We start from the raw sequence: 18,471 nt of genomic DNA, 5'->3' as shown, positions 1-18,471 counted from the left end.
ATTTTGTGGAAGGGGGAACCTTTGGGGAGAGGAATGACTGTGGTGTTTTGGGGATTTTTGTTATTCTTTTTTGTTATTCTTATTTTTTGGTCATCTCATATGGTTTGTGTTAGAAACAAATCAGTTAAATTGGCCAACAAAAGGGTAGTCAACCAGATGGTTTTCTGTGTAGTAACCTCTATGCAACCAGCTTAATGTCTCATGGTTCAGAATCTGGTTTGGCAACTTTCTTTTTTTCTTAAATTAAATTTTATTGATGTCTTTTGTTTTTATGTCACTGTCTTTTCTGAACATACCTCCTTATATCCTGTTGTGAATCTGGAATTGAACCTTCCATTGTGGTTGTTTGTCCTTCATTCTCAAAGAGGAGTATGACATCAGGAAAGGGATGCCATGACACACAAGTGAATTGAATTTTAGTGAGGGAGGGATGTGCAGGGTCATCAGCCTCATTTTCTCCTCTGGAGCTATCTGGGTTGAGTCATAAGTGGACAAGTGGAGATGGCCCTGCATTGAGTGGGAGACCTTGACTTTTTTAAAAAATGTATTTATTTAAAACTTAAATACAGAATAGGAAAAGAAAAAAAGAAAAAAAAACATTGTCATATACATAGCAGAACATGAGAGGATTCAAAATGTGAAACAATACATTTTTATTTCAAGATAGTATCTATAATAAATACTATACATTGTATTTACAATTGTCCATCTTTACTTTCTTGTAATATTTTTTGTTTTTTTTCTGTGCATTTTTTACTTTATTGTTTTTTCTCCTTTCCTCCTCCCCACCTCTCACAAGCAGGCTACAGTTAAGTGCAGAAATGTACATACACACACACACACATACATATACAAACGTATATATAGAAAAGATACATTTATATATATATAAAGATATACACATATATTATACACACACCTATATATACACATCTGCATATACACATATGTATAAATAGATATATAATTATACACATTGATTCACATATCCATTCATATATGATTGTTCTCTGCTTCTCTGATTATTATCTTTCCTAAGTCCAAGATTTTCCATATTTTTCTACATCACTGACTCCTCTTTTCCTACACTCTGGCAATATTTCAGCCTTATACTATCTAGATATTTTAAATAGTCTAAAACAATATTGAGTAATATGACTGACCTATCATGTAGTTTCCCTATTTTTCTCTTTTGATTGAATCTATTTTAATTTTTACTTTGAGATCAGTGATTTTTACCATTGCTTTTTTTTCTAATACATTCTACTCCAGTCCTTATTCCTTCTGACTCCTCTATTTTATTTCTATTCTCTACCTTACTATTTCTATTACTATTTACTATTATTTATTACTTTACTCTATTACTACTATTACTACCTTGCTATTTCTTAACTTACTCAGGCTTCAAGGATCTCTCCTTTATCCTCTTCCCCCACTATTTCCTCCTATCCTTTCCCTCCCTGTAAACTACATTCCTGCTAATTTACACACTTTTTGCCATTTCCGTTAATCTACACATTCTTCTATACCCTACTCTGATACTATTCCCCCTCTTATTTCTTAATAAATTTAGAACACTTTTATGTCTTCTAGATATATTCATATTGTTTAACCCAATCCTGATGTGAGTATGATTCCAGAACAAACAGCCCTCCTCCCTCTTCTAATTCCTCTATCAGTCCTTGGTCTCCCAATTCATTTGCATAACCTAATTACTCTTTTTACCTTTTCCTACAGGGTTTTGTTTTTTAGATTGTATCATACTCAGCTCTACCCCAATCTTCCTTTGGAACTACTCAATTACTAATGACAGTTTCAGATATATGGTTTACATTTCCTTGTATAAAACATAAATGGTTTTTACTGAGTCCCTAAAAATTAATCTTTAATGGTTACCTGATATTTCTCTTGGCTCTTATGTGTCAATTTTTCTAATAAATTCAAATGTTTTGCAACAAAATCTTTTTGGAAGTTTGCAATTCATTGACTGTCCTTTTTTCATGCAGGATTATGCTTAACTTTGCTGGGCATGATATCTTTGGTTTCCAACCCCAATTCTTTTGCTCTTTGATATATAGTGTTTCAAGACCTATTATCTTTTAAAGTAGTGCTGCTAGGTTTTGTGTGATTTTAACTGTGGCTCTATCATATTTGAATTGTTGTTGTTATTGTTCATAATATTTTCTCCTTAATCTGGGAGTTTTTGAATTTAGCTATGATATTTCTGTAAGTTTTCCTCATAAGATCTCTGTCAGGTGGTAATCAGTGGATTTTTTTTTTCTATTTCTGCTTTCTTCTCTTGATCTAACACTTCAGAACAATTTTCTTTCATTATTTCTTATATTGTTATATCAAGACTCCATTTTTGGTTATAGCTTTCAAGTAGTCTAATTATTCTTGAGTTTTCTTGGTCTTTCTAGATCTATTGTTTTCCTTATGTGATGGCTCATATTCTCTTCTATTTTTTTAATCTTTATATTTTGTTTTATTATTTCTTGCTATCTTATGACTTTGGTGGCTTCCCTTTGCTCAATTCTAGTTTTCAAGGAATCATTTTCTTCCTTAAGATTCTGGATCTCCTTTTCTTGTTGACTGACTTTCTATATATAATCTTGTTTTCCTTGGATTATTTATTTTTTTATTTTGATCCCCCTCCCCCCATATCTCTCATTTGATTTTTTAAGTCTTTTTAAAATTCTTCTGTGAATTCAGCATATGACCATTTGATATTATTCTTTAGGGCAGGAGAAGTTTTTTTAATTTCAATATCCTCTGAAAAATAAACCTTGGTCCTACTTATTTCTATAGTAGCTTTCTGTGATTGGGTTCTTTTTTCTTTGCATACTTATTTTGTAGCAGATTGTTGGTGTAATCAACTCTATCAGGAGGTATAAGGGATGATTCTTTTGGTCTCAGGTTCCCCTTTTGCTTCTCCCCTCTGGCCTGGAACCCAGAATCAAGAACTCCGTTCTCCTGTAAGTGTCCACAGCATTTCTGTCCCACTACTTCTGCACCAGGTATGAGCTAGGTTACATCTCGGCAGCACAGCTGGGCCTGTCATTCCATATAAGCAGAGGTTCCCTCAATCCTCCCTGGCTCAGATGTCTGACTCTCCACACTATCTGGGAGGTGAAAATTCCTGGGCCAAGGCTACTTCTCAACCCAGCTGAGCCCGGGCTCGTTGCTTGATGTTTCAGTGGATCCAGGTCTAGTCTGGAGGTGTTTATACTTCACAGGGACCAAACCCAAGTCCTGGTATCTTTCTCCAATTGTCTCAGGAGGACCACTGTTCTGTCAGAATTCTTGTTTGTTTGTAACTGACTTTATGTTCAATCTGAGGTGCAATTTTTCTTGTTTGTGGGGGAAATCTGGAGTGCTTAGAATTTTCTTGACCTATTCTGTTAAATTCCCAGAATCCTCTCCCCAGTCTTGACCTTTTTAAGCTCAGAACCTTAACAGTTCTCAGTTTGACTGAGGAAATGCCCAATTAGGTTAGGTTAGGTAAGACGAGAATGGTCTTTTTTACTTAGTTCAAATACAATATATACATATACACATACTATATATATATATATATATATATATATGTGTGTGTGTGTATATATTTAAAACCTCACCATTTACTCTAACTGATGATTCCACATATAGACGGGGTAGTATTAGCTGATGGAGTACCTGTGTTTTTTGGTACTAATTGTTAGGCCACAATTAGCACAAGCAATAGAGAATTGATATATACTGTGTTGCGTCTCAGCTTCAAACAAAAAAATCATGCACCAACACTCCCTTCACTTCAGGCCTCACATGTAGCCTTTTCAAGTTGAAGACTTTGCCATCAGTGTGGTAGCTACTGTGATTCCATGTTCATCCCCCTTGAAAGCTTTTGACAGCATGGCTGAAAACATCATGCTAAAAAGCATGGGAGCAAGTCCACAGCCTTGTTTCACTTCATTGGTAACGGGGAAAGCTTGAGAGTATTGCCCATCATCCAGAGCCTGGGAAAACATGCTATCATGCAATTGATGTACTATCCTGATGTACTATCTCTGGGCAACTGAATTTTGACATAATTTTTCATAAGCCCTTATGACTTACAGTATCAAAGGCTCTGGTCAGATCTACAAATGTATATAGAATTCTGTAATTTCTCCTGGAGTTGTTGTACAGTAAATACCTTATTTTTTCAGTAAGTACCTTAGTAACTGTTCCTCAGACCCTTCTGAAGCCACATTGGCTGTCAGGTAGAGGACCTTTTTCTAGGTGTAGGGTCAGCCTATTAAGCAAGAATCTTGCCAGCAATGACTGAGAGAGATCCCCTTTCCCCATGATTGTTATAGGACAATCTATTCCCTTTACCTTTCTAAAGATGGACAATGTACACTTGCCAAAAAATATTTTATGGAGAACTCACATAGGGCAAGTGCTCATAAGATGGTCAGAAAAAGTGATACAAGGACACTCAGAATTTTAGAATTGATTAGTATGTCATGGGAGACCCTAGCACAGGAGAGCCCAGCATGATGTGCCCTCATCAGAGAAGGTGCTGTTGCCTATGAACAAAGAAGAATTGAATTAGAAAGAGAGATGTCCCAAATTAGAGGAACTACTTGCAAATGTTCATAGGCCTATTTGTGTCCGACCTGTGGCAGAGGATTCCAAGCTTGTTTTAGTCTGGTCACCTACAGTTGTGATGTTCTCTTGGTTCTCTTCGAGTACAAAGGACAACGATCAACTAACTATATACATATATATATATATATATATATATATATATATATATATATACACAGAGTTCTCTCTGTCTACGATATATATATATATCGTAGATATATATATATTGTAGAGATATATATCGAGAGAACTCTCTACTATATATATATATATATATATATATATATAGTAGAGAGTTCTCTCTGTCTACTATATATATATAATAGATAGAGAGAACTCTCTCTCTCTCTTCCTCTCTCTCCCCCTCCCTCTTTCCCTCCCATTCTCCTTCCTTCCCTCCCTCCTTCCCTCTCTTCCTGTGTCTGAGAGGGGACCATCTTCAGCATTTCTAGCTCAAACAGAAACACTTTCTATTTACATTCACTCTGAGCCAATCAAGGCCCAAACAATGACCAAACAGGGCTTGGCCAGGGAACTTGTGTTGATCAATCAGTGAGAGCCAGAATGGTTTGGGTTTGACGTGTTTTTAACTCATAAACCCCATTATGTCTTTAGAGATTTCAACTATACAATTTTACCCTTTTTTTGGACAGAACACCAGAAGATAAAATGTAGACAGAAGGAATAAAAGAGAAAAAATAAAAGTTAAGAGAAGAGAAAGGAAGGGAAGGGAAACAAAGGGAAAAGAAGGGATAGGAAGGGAAGAGAAGGGAAGAGAAGAAGGAGAAGGGGAAGGGGGAAAGGAAAAATGGGGGGGAAAAGGGAAGGAGTTGTATTATCTAAGAGGCGAGTTCCAGTTGTGTCCCTGGTGAAGCATCTCCTATTCCTATTCACAGAGGTTGTTGTGTGTTTCCTTCTTGAAGAGAACCATGACATCAGGAAGGTGATGCCATGACATGCAAGTGAATTTGTATTTAAGTGAAGGAGGGCTATGCAAAGTTATCAGTCTCATTTCTTCCTCCAGAGCCATCTAGGTCCAGTGGCAAGATATAGAGCAAGATGACTGGAGATGGCCTTGCACCCTCCATTGTGACAAACAGTGCTAAGCAAAAACAATCATTGTAGTAACCATATCTAACAATGGATACAGAATGGTTCCCACAAGTCCCCTCCCCCCCCTCGCTAATAAAAAGAGAGAAGTATTTTTTATTTTCTGGCTTTTGGGACTTGCTTGGTTTTCTTTGAGTGTAATTTTCACACAATTGTGGTCATAAAATAGACCTTTTAATAGATATTGCCTATAACAGACTTTTTTTTAGTATTTTTTATTTTAATCAGTTCATACACATCTTTCAATATTTCTCTGAATTCCTCATGTATGTACTGGGCAATAATATTCAATTACATTCACAATTTGTCTATCCGCTTCCCAAATATTAGGCGTTCACTTTGCTGCTAGTTCTTAGCTAGATTGTTCTGCTATGAATATTGTGGTATATATTGGAACTGTGTTCTGTGTTTTGACCTCCTTGGGCTCAACAGTGGGATTGCTGGGTCACAAGATATGAACTATTTAGTCACTTTTTTAGTATAATTCCAAATTGTTATCCAGAAGAGGTCAGAGCAATTTGCAGCCCTGCCAACAGTGTATTAATGCTCAGCAACCCTTTTCAAAACCACCACTGCTCTGGGAAACTTTTGGCATGGCCTGAATAGCAAAAGGACATGTAAACACTTTCACATACAAAGGAATGATGACTAGGCTAAGGATGTGGTCAAAAAAGTTTGAGGTTTATACTATTATTGCTATTGTTCTGCAGTCAGGCTCCCTTTGCCCAGCAAGACCACCCAAGAAAAAAACTAGAAATGCCAAGAATGACCTGTTGACTTTTTTCTAAAATAAAATATATCATATTTTAATATAAACAAAGCTACAAGCATTAATAATCAATAATCAATCAATCAATTAATATTACATGCTTATTCTGTGTCTGACTGAATTGATAATTAATTTATGAGATTATGAAATGGGGGAGGCAGGCTCAATTCTTTGGGTACTCTTTGGGAAAGCTCAGAATGGCAGTTAGAAAATAGGGAATGGGCACTTTAAGACACAAAGGATATAGGAGTGAGCAATATGGAAAGTACAGTGATAAGCAGTGAAAATGAATACCAGAGGCAGATAATGAGGGGACCCAGGATGGGTTAATGAAGGCAGGCAGGCATGTGAGAAGGAGGATAGAAAGGGAAGGGATCACTTCAATAATTGGAGCAGATAAGAGTTGGAAGCTCTTGACTCTTAGGAGATGGAAGAGTGCTGGGGAGATGGGCAAAAGTTTGAGGTCATTGTTTTTGGTTGGTTGTTTTTGCAAGGCAACCAGGGTGAAGTGACTTGTCCAAGGTCACACAGCTAGTAGTTGCCAAGGGGCTGAAGTTGAATTTAAACTCAGATCCTCCTGATTTCGAGGCTGATACTTTCTCTACGGTGTCACTTGGCTGTCCCTTGAGGTCATGTTTTTATAGGGCTTTTTGTGTGTGAGAGAAACAGACTCTTATCTGTACCACTTTTGGGTTAGTTCATGAATACATTCAAAGTTGTCAGTAAAACTTTAAAGTTAACACATCTATATCATCTCAAACTTGTTAGCACCATTTAATGATCTGCTTGTTTTTATGGGGGGCTGGAAGGCTCTGATAGCAAAGTCTGGAAGATCTCCTGATTCATTGTATATTAACAAGCAGGAGTTGACTTTTGGTTAATATATAATACAATTTGTAAATTGTGCTCCTTTGGTCTTTGGGAAAGTTTTTGCCTGACTTTTAGATTTCCATTCACAATTTTACTTCCCACTATTGCCATTTTATGCTGGCTAATTATAAACTTATTCTAGTTGAATATGTGTGTAACACATTGGCACATACAAATAAGAAAATCTTATCTATTGCATAAAATTTATTTTTAATGTATATTAAATTGAACAAGGTAGTAATAGAAAATTGCCCTTTTGTTTTTTTCTACTTGCTTTTAAACATTTATTGATTCCCCCCCTCTTTTTATCTCTATCATCTTATCCACTAATATATCTTCCCTCCTTGAAACAAATGAGTATAGTCAAGCAAAGCAAATCAATGCATTGTTAGTGTTCAAAGACCAGCCAAATACTGCACCTTTTGTTCATTATTGCTTTTTCATGTGCTGGGAGCCATATTTCACCATCTATATTTTATTTAAGCAGCCAACTGGCACAGTGGGCAGAGTGCAGGACCTGGAAGCAGGAAGATCTGACCAATTTAAATCCTACCTCAGATAGTTAATAACTGTGTGACCTTGGACAAATCACTTAGCCTATATCTGCCATGTGTAATTCAGGAATAATAATAGCACCTATCTTCCATAGTTTTTAAAAGGATAAAATTCAATAACATTTATAAAGCACTTTGCCAATCATAAAAGCTCTATAGAAATTCTTGCTATCATTATTATTATTGTATCTGAAGTTATAATTAATGAATACACTGATCAAAGTTCTAAAGTCTTTCAAAGTGATTTTATTTTACATTACATTACATGTACATTTACATTTACATATTTACATTACGTTACATTTTACATTATATTATGCTACATTTTATTTTACATTACATTACATTGTAAATTACACATTTACATTTACATTACATTTTACATTTGTTATTTTTTAGGATGTCCTAAAAGCTTCATGATAACTTTAGTTAATTAAAACTTAATACTCTGCTAAAACTCTTGGGATAAACTATACAAATAGCTTGCTTGGTTCTGATCATTCTACTCTACATTGACAAACTTTGGCAAGATTCTCTGACTTCTTCCTACTTGTCATTTCTTATAATACATGAATATTGTGGTTGTCAGTCCTGTCTGACTCTCTGGGACTCTATTGGGAGTTTTCTTGGCAGCATTATAGAGGAGTTTGCCATTTTTTCTCTGGCTCATCATACAGATGAAGAAACTGAGGTAAACAGGGTTAAATGACTTAAGCAGGATCATACAGCTAATATATGCCTGAGGCCAGATTTGAACTTATGCCCTCCTATTCTAGGGCCTGAGCTCTCTCCATTGTAACATTTAGTTACCCCCAGCACATGAGTGGTTCATTACCCCAATTTGTTCAGTCATGCTCCAACAATAGGCTTCCTTCAAGGAGTTTCTCCTTAAAGATCCTAGCACTGGAATCTCTGAAATCAGTCTACCTGGAATGCTACTTCTGGGGATGAGGCAATTAATGATGGCTACCTACTGTCCACAGCAGGTCCACCGTGATCCTTCTCCTACAATCAACACCAGAAGAATATTTTTAAAGAATTTCCCTATTCACCTCCTGTCCCTCTTCATATCTACTTGAATCCCTTAGAAGGAGGGAAAGAGAAAATTAAAGTATGAGAGGCCCTTATGAAGTAGGTCCTTCCCTGCCTGGAATATATCCCAACTCTCCCTTTCCTCCACCCTCACACCCTGCTCTCTTCCAACATACAGCACATTTTGCTGCTTCCCAGGCCAGGGCACAAGTAGCAGTTTTCTTGCTTTTCTTTCTTCTTCTTTATTTTCTTTTTCTTTATTCTTTCATTTAGAATAGGTTATGTTTATTCCTTCTCTCCTTCTGGGAAACTGTGGGGAGGGTTGCCCAGCTGAGCTCCATTCCATTCCATTCCATCTCGGGGACAGAGACTCAGTGAAGACAGAGACCTGGGTGAAATCCAGAATTTCTCTTTCCCCGATGCCCCCCCCCCCCAAACAAATGTAGCACTGTCTGCTTCTCAGGGAGAAGACGCTGGGAGTTTGACCAAATGTCTGCTTCAGTATTTACTTTGGTCCATCAGGGGGCCTGGGGCTTGATCCTGGCTCTTACACCATTGAGAAAGTCTGTTCTTATAGACTGGTAATGTCAGAATTGGAAGAAACTTTGGGGATTATCCAATTCAGCTTCTTCATTCATGGATTTCCAGAGAAGTGACTTATCTAGGTTCATATAGCAAGTTTGTAGTAAAGCTAGAGATGGTGCTTGGATCTCTCTTCTCCCTATCCAGTATGTGTAATATATATATATAAAATCTATGTATCATAATATATATATTATATATACATATATGTTTATACATATATAATGAGTACATATATACATATATCACATAGGTGTGTGTATTTGGTCTCCATGAGAGAGCTGTAAGCTTTTATATGTAAGAGTAATTATCAGGATGATGGATTTTATTTTTAGCCCTGACCTGTGAGTTTACTGGTATAGGGAACTTCCATCAAGGAAACTTCCTCCTGCAATATAGATTGGCATCTGCTCCACAATTAATAAATTTACAGAGTTACCTGGGGGCAACTGAGAGATTAAATGAATTTCCCAAGTTTGTTTCAGAGGCAGGTCTCCCTGCCTCTGACTAAAGACCATCTTTTTTATTGCCTAAACTGTTTCATTATTAGTAATAATAATAATAATAACTAATTTCTATGGGCTTTAAACTTTCTTTTAGAAGCCTGGTTATGTTTTAGGCTTATTAGTGCAACATTATTATTTTATTTTTCTTCAATTAACAAGAATTTTTCTTTTTTTTCTTTCTTAATAACAGTATTTTATTTTCAAAATACATGCAAAGGTAATTTTCAACATTCACCCTTGCAAAACCCTGTGTTCCAAATTTTTTTCCCTCCCTTTCCTGCACCCTTCCCCCACTACAGCAAGTAATCCAGTATAGATTAAACATGTGCAATTCTTCTAAATATATTTCCACATTTTTCCATGTATTTCTATCCTTTCTATTCCCTCTGACTTTTTTTTTTTTTTTTAACAAATATACATGGTCAAGAAAAAACAGATCCCTACATTGGTCATGTCCAAAATTATAATCCATTCTGTATCTTGAGTCCATCACCTCTCTGATCCTCTGAAATCACGGTTGGTCTTTATTGCATTGATTAGAGATTTGTAAATCTTTTAAAAAATTATGTTGTCATCTTCCCCAAATTGTTGTCATTGTGTACATTACTTTCTTAATTCTGCTCACTTCACTCAGATTTAGTTAACAAAAGTCTCTTCAGGTTTTTCTTACAGCACAATAGTATTTCATTAACATTCACATGCCATAATTTATTCAGCTATTTCTAATTGATGGGCAAAAAGACCTTCTATAAATATTTTTTGCACTTCTGGATCCTTTTCCTCTTTCTGTGATCTCTTTGGGAACAGGCCTCATAGTGGTGTCATTGGGACAAAAGGTTTAATATTTTTTTGGGCATAGTTCCCAAATGCTTTTCAGAATAGCAAGCCCAATTTGCAGCTCCACCAACAGTACATTAACATATCTGTTTTCTCACAACACCTCCAACATTTGTCTTTTTTGTAGAAGTATCATTTAATCAAAGTACAATTCTATTTGCTCCAAACCACTTTCAAGATATTTCTAATGTAGAAATTTAATTGAACAATATTCTGAAGATGCTGCAATTTCGATAACTGTTAATGAGGCCAGTCTTCCTACAAAGGGCAGTCCTTTACTTATTCACATAAAATGCACAGCACAATCTACCTGGCTGAGTTATTCTGATTTACAAACACTATGTGATTTTGGGCAAGCCACTTAATCTCAGTGCTTTGGGCAACTCTCTAAAATTATAAATTAAATTGGTATATTGTTCGCTCACTGAGAATCTTTGTATCAATGAAATCACAATTCCAGTCAAACCCTATTTTCTCTTTCATTATTCTGAATTTTACAAATATCAATGAATGGAATTATTTCCATGTTCAAAGGACAGAAAAAGAAGATTGTGTATGAGTCTGAAAATTCCTATTATATAGCTTCTTTGGGAGATTTAGTATCTAATAAATTTAACATGATAGTTCTATATTCTGCTTGTCTGTATGTATCTCTACTTCCTTTCTCTCCCATGTATTTAAAAACTCATTTATGTTCTTTTCTTTTTTTCTTCTCCTTTTTGATATTATTATCCCTACTATTTCCATCTCCAACCTCCACCCTATAAAAAAAATAAAAGCCCTTACTTGTAACATAAAAGTATCTAGTATTCTTTCCATTATAATATCATTACTTCTCAGAGCAGGATTCAGTAGGTTAGTGTTGCACTGTGTGGGTGGGGATGGGAGAAGATTCACAGTTTGGGCTTGTTCAGGTGACAGTCAGGGTGAAGCCACGGGCTTATTAGAATAGAAAGATTATTAGCCTAGGAAGCAGGACATCTGGGTCCTACTATAGATGAAATACTTCTAACTAGTTGTGTGACCTTGGTTATTGGGTGACATTTAACTTCATTTTTCTAGATGAGGGTCAAATTAAGTCAAATGACCAATAAAGTCCATGCTAGTTTTAATGTTCTATGAGTCCATAATTATAAATTGAAAAAAAAATCTGTACTCTTTGTACTGACCTGCTCTCTCATTTTGCTGGTTTTAGTATTCCGTACCTTTCTTTCTCTCCAGGCCACTTTGCCTTGTCACATTCTATAGGATGATATCTCTTGGGCACTTCTATTTCTGAAGCCAGTATAAGGAGGGTCACAATAGTTGGTAATAAACTCAAACCCTCTCAGTCACAGATCAGGCTGCTGGCAGTTGTGAAAATTTGTGTTACCATCTGTTTTACTTTATAATAGCATTAAGATATCTGAGAAGGAAAGAGATGAAGGAAAGTTGGTTTGAGGTGAAAAAGGGGGGGAGAGAAAGGGGGAAGATTGTGGATTAGAAGCTCTGGCCCAGTTGGAAAAGGATTGAAGGGGATTGGTGAAATAAATAGAACAAATTGTCCAAAGAACATATGTGTGTGTAGATATAAATGGATATGTGTACTCACACATATACATGCATAAGTGGATGTGATATTCCATCCCTCCCACCATGGGAGGAAGGAGAAGCTTGGGAGGAGAATTAAGTCAACACTGTTTTCTTATAGGTATGTGGCCTCCCCCATCAAGGCTGAGGAGTAAACAAGTTCATTCTTTGAAATTCTATTCTTTCCTTTTTTTGCTGATTCTCCAAATACATAGATCCTCATTTATACACATGGTGGATAGATGGCATGAAGTTATGGAACAATAACATGACATTCCATCTTCCATCAGCCTTTGCACTAGCTGTCCCCCTATACATGGAATGCTCTATTTCTTCACTTCCCCTTCCTTTTTTCAAGATTCAGATGAAATTATGCTTTCTGGGGTTGGAAGCCTCTCCCTGTCTCCCTAGCTTCTTCTTTCAGATTATCTTCATATATAATAGTAGTGGGGATAATGCTCCCCTTTTCAAATCTGTTCCTTCAACTATAGCAAAAATTTATTGCAAAATATCCAAACATTTTGAGCTAGAAAGTCAGTAATCATCAACCCTTCATTTTGCAGATGAGAAGACTGAGGCTCGTAGTGATAGAGCTCATGAAAGTCAAAATAGCTATTGCATATCAAATCACACACCTTTCTTTGGTTATATTTGTATTGCAGGGATGTATGTTTGTGTGTAAAGTGTAATTCCTCTGTAGTTGCAGTCAAGCGATAGATAATTTCTGTTGTGAAAGTTAAATTTGACCCCAAAACACCTGCTTTAGAGCTGGCCAATTTTGTCATTTGAATAGAAGTAACTACACAACTCAAAATCTTTTCCCTGCCCTTAAAAACTCTCTTGCTCATTTCTCCCTTCATGCTCATCTGGACTAATCTTTTAATTGCTCTTTACTCTCTCCACTATTCCATTCAACTATCACATAACTGCTGAATTCATTTTCCTAAAGCAGTGATCTGCCTTGCAATGGCTCACCATGACCTGCTAAAAAATACCCAGAATCATTAATCTGGATTCTGCAGTGCCATTTTATACCTTATGTCAAAGTAGACTGTTCACATTATTTCCTGAACTCTTTCCTTCTCTTTCCCATTTATATTCATATGATTTCCCAGGCTCCAAATTCTGATCCTTCTCCAAATCCCAGCCTGTTTAATTCTCATTCTTCAAAGTCTATTTATAATGCCTCCTGCTCTGAGATTTTTCTGATCATCTGATCTTAATGATCTCTTCTTCTACCACCTCCTAACACTGTTCATAATTCTCTTATGCATGACTTCATTTTATGTCATATTACAAGAGGCAACATAACTGAGGGAATAGAACATTGATCTTGGAATCAGTAATAATAATAATAATAGAATTACTATAATCTATACTAGCATATAAATATATGATATATTACAGTATGATAAATATATAATAGCTAGCCTTTATAGAGTACTTTAAAATTTGTACAGTACTACATATATTATCTCATTTGATCCTTACGCCACCTTGTGAGAGAGATTCTATTCTTATTGCCATTTTACAAAAAGGGAAACTGAGACTGAGAGAGGCTAAATCACTTGTTTTGAATCCCACCTCAGATAATTACTGGCTGTGTGACCATAGGCAAGTCATCTAACCTTTCTGAGACTGTTTCCTCATATGAAAGATATCATTATGGAGATATTATTATAATAGGATCTAACTTATAGAGTTGTCCTGAAGATCAAATGAGATGAGAGCTTTACAAATTTTAACGTGCTTTGCAAATGTCAGTTTCTCTTTAAAGTCCTATTCCCATACCTCATCATGGTGTCATGGTATGTCAAAGCCTATGCCAGTGGAATGTAAGTACTGGTAGGTTTTGCCATGCTCATGCTCATAACGATTCATGGATGGTCCTAGCACTGGAAAGTCTGCTTTCTAAGGACCAATTTGGCCAGTGTAAAAAGGTAAAGCTCTAAAAAGCTAGAGTCACTTGATGTTGAAATTTTTTGGCCATAGAACCCACAAAACAATGATAATTACAAAATGACCCTATTTCTATGTGAATCTCCCCTCCCCATCACTTCTATACTAACATTAGGGTTGTAGGGTGGAAAGGAGAAGAAATGCTAAGAATCACACAACTTCTAAGCCATCAATAAACTTTAATCTAACTATTGATATTATTTTCCAATGACAAATATTGTTGGAAGAGAAGAATATATGAATCATGACATTTTTGCTAACATTGAATATAAAAAAGAGGAAGAATTTGCAGTTAAATGGGAAGATGATTCAGAGGTTCCCTTTGGAAAGGCAAAGAAAGAATTTGGCAGCCTAAAGGTAACAAGATCCAGTATTTCATGAGTTATTTGGTCATCACATATCACAGTACAAATAATAAGTATTTTCAAAAAGACCATCATAAAAATAATTGTAGTTTACACATAGTTGCTAGGAATTCAATGGTAGAGAAATCCTGCACGGAACTTGATAAGATCTCCAAATTAAATCAATATGGGCTCTGATGGTGATGAAAATTCAAAGGTGGGCAGAATTGAGAGTGGGAAGAAATATATGGGAAAATGTGTGGGAAAATATATGAGTAAGGGAAAAGAATGACAAAGATCATATATTTGTATTACACAAACACTGCTTGCCTTTATTTCATGAGCACTTTCCTGGAGAAAAAGATTAGAGTTGGACTATGAGAGTTTCATATAACACCATCAATGATGAAATAGCTTTTACTTTAACAGACAGTAAAAATCTTGTTATTTATGAAGGAGTTATCTTTGATTCAGTTATTTATATATAGTCATACTATCAGCTCATAATATAAAAATAAGGAAAAAAGAAAACAAGGAGAAAAAAAGATATGACATATAAGTAAAAACAATTTAACTTTTAACTATTTAAATAAATCATAAATGGATAGCAGAAATGACATTGGTGTTGAATATAACAATTCTATCCACAAACTCAATCACAAAGTAATTGTCATGATTAAAACATAGGTAGCATAAAAGTGCCTTAGTTGCCAAATGGCAAGAGATGGCCACCCAAGACACCATCAAGTTATAATATATAATATAAATACATTTGTAAAATATACAAATAATAGTGATGAACAACTATGAGAATTAATCATTTCACAAAAGCATAATGAAACAGTGGAATATAAAACTAGTTTAAAGAAAACTTGGCAAGATGATATAATGAAAAGAATATTAGCTATAGAATCTAGGTTAAAAAGGAGTACAAGGAATCACAATCTTCCTTACGCATATCTCTGGACCTCAGTTTCTTCATCTGTAAAATTAGATGAGATAGGAACCAAGTCCAGATTGAAGATTTTTGATAAATGATTTGACTAAGTCATCCTAAGTATATGTAAGAATGAAAATGATAGTACAACAAACAAAAGGAAAATGGAAAAAAATGTGTAAGAAACATAACAAACTCTGGCTCTCTCATAAATAGAGGAACCACAATATTTGTACCTTAACAAATGAGTCCCAGATGTGTTTATGGAAGAGAGAAAAATACGGGAAAACCAGAAGGATTGGACCAAATACACATAGAGGACACCTGTGTGGAAGGTGACAAAATTATGAAGTATTCGAGGGATTCACATATAAGATATCTGAAAGAGGGAAAGATGGTAAAGTGTGGAGAAAATCTTGGATCTTATCACTACTGCAAAAAGGCAATTGCTAGAATGTCTATAATTGGCAAAGTATATTTCTGCTCTCCCACTTATACAAAATCTCTAGGAGTGACATCAGTATAAGTAGATAATAAGTAGGCTTTTGAAAGCAACATTCAGCAGTGGACAATATTTCTTAACATTTCATAACTGAAGGATGTGGAGAACACAAGATCCCACTGTGCTTATTATTTGTTGATTATGAAACAGCATTTGATTTGGTAGAAGAAAATGTCTCCTTACAGACTCTTTTACATTTAGGTGTCTCCCATGTGCACATAAAGGTCCTTTAAGATGTCTTGAAAGACATAACAAAAGAACTAATCTTCTAGAAAAACTTTCTAATAATAAGTATCAGATGAGGCATAAAATAAGATATGTGCTCAGCAAGGACATTTGCCCCTGTCGTGGAGGAAATCCAGCACAAAATCCAAGTTGAAAAGTGTTTTCTTGTGCATAAAGTCCTCCAGATGTTTCTGAAGTCAGGAAAGACCAAGTGGATGAAGAATATATTATCCAGATTATAAATACATTTGGAAGAATAACTTATTGAGCTTGCCCAGCAGCTTGTATAGATGACAGTACAGGTGGACAATGATTTGGATCCAAAGTTGAATGGGAGGAGGAGGATAGACTGCATTGGCTCTGAGTAATTGCAAAGCTCTCTTAATATCTTTAAGATTTCCATGATAACAAAGCCCCTGAATTTGAATTTCAACATTCTATTGATATTGCTGTGTGATAATGATACATGGAATACTTCAGTTTCCACAAAAAAATTACATCTGAATATTACACAGAAAGTACTGGAAAGGAATATGGTAAATATGAATGTCTTGCAACATCTAATTAGTGAGGAGCAAAAAATATTATCAAGAAGGTCTATAGCTAGGAAGAGAAGATAAGATGATGTGGTAGGTATGAGGAATAGCAGGTGTTCATTGGTACTCTCAGAATTTCAAGAGACATTGAAGATCCGCCATATATTGGGAGGAGAGGAACATGAGTTTCACAGCATGGATGACTTGGGAGCTGCATCATGGGCAGGTAACTTCCAAAAGTGATGAGATCACAGATATTTTGAGTAAGGAATGTAATTATTATTATTATATTAGCGGATAGAGAGCTAACCTTAGACTCAGGAAGACTTGGGTCTAGTTGTATTAGTTGTATGAGCATGAGGAAGTTACAGATTTTTCATCTCTAAAATGAGATTAGAATTGAGGAAAAATTCTTTCTAAGGTCTCTTTCTATTTTTAGTTTTGATTGATTTCCTAGAACCTCCAATTTAAGTAAAGGCTCAGACTAGCCATGTTCCTTCTTCCATTCCTCTCTGAGCTCCATTTCTGACTTTCTAGATTTCTTACTCCACCGTGCTTAGGCTTGGGTACCTTCTCTCTTCATATTCTTTTCATTTATGTGTTGTCTCCACATATTAAAGGATAAGCTTATTGAAGGCAGAAATTGTTTTTCTTTTTGCTTATATTTGTATTCCCAGCACTTCGCACAGCATCTGGCACAAAGTAAGTTTAACAAATACTTTTTGACTTGACTTGATTTGCCCCAGTCAGCTCTCTAAAACTATAAGTTACAAATGAGTTGTCAGCATCAGAGAGCTAGAGAATATTCATGATCAGTATCTTCTATCAGGTCCCTTGGTTCCCATGGCAGGGTGGGGAGGGCGATATCAGAGTGAAATGAATGAAATCACAGATCCAGATTTTTAAAAATGAAAATTGTATGTATTTGTATGAATGAAAGTTGTATCCCTGTATCTCTCTCTTGTAGGGTTCTTTATATTCTGTGATTAATTTCACAGTGTTTTATTTGGAGTATCTATGAATTTTTTTATGAGGATGTTTGTTTCCTAGGATTTTGTACCTGGAAATAACATCTTTTGGGGGAATTAAAACAAATTGATATTGCTTGTAAGAGAATAAACATACATAAATAGCTATATTAATAATACATATGGCTACACTAATAATTGATGACCTTTCCCTCATGGTAGAATTGTTTATGTTGGATGTTTATTTCCCTTCTCCCTACAGAATCAGCATTAGCTTCATATATAATCTCAAGAGAAAAAAACTGGAGCACCTTTATCTAAGCATCTTTGATCATTACTTGAGAGAACAACCAAAGGCCATCATGTTGGCAATCACTGGGCAATTAAAATATGGAACTTCCTAGGAAGACTCATGCCTTTAATAGCACTATGCTGAATATCTCTGTAGTTTTACTCTTTTGCTTTCAATCATCTGAGAAGGGCTCTCCTTGTTTTCTCAAATATAGCTTCATAAATAAGTATCCATCTGGATCTAAAAGTTCCCAAGGAATTTAGTATCA

Source organism: Sarcophilus harrisii, chromosome 2 (genome assembly GCF_902635505.1).
Source record: "Sarcophilus harrisii chromosome 2, mSarHar1.11, whole genome shotgun sequence".
In the NCBI taxonomy this organism is placed as follows: Eukaryota; Metazoa; Chordata; class Mammalia; order Dasyuromorphia; family Dasyuridae; genus Sarcophilus; species Sarcophilus harrisii.
This window is presented reverse-complemented; position numbering follows the sequence as displayed.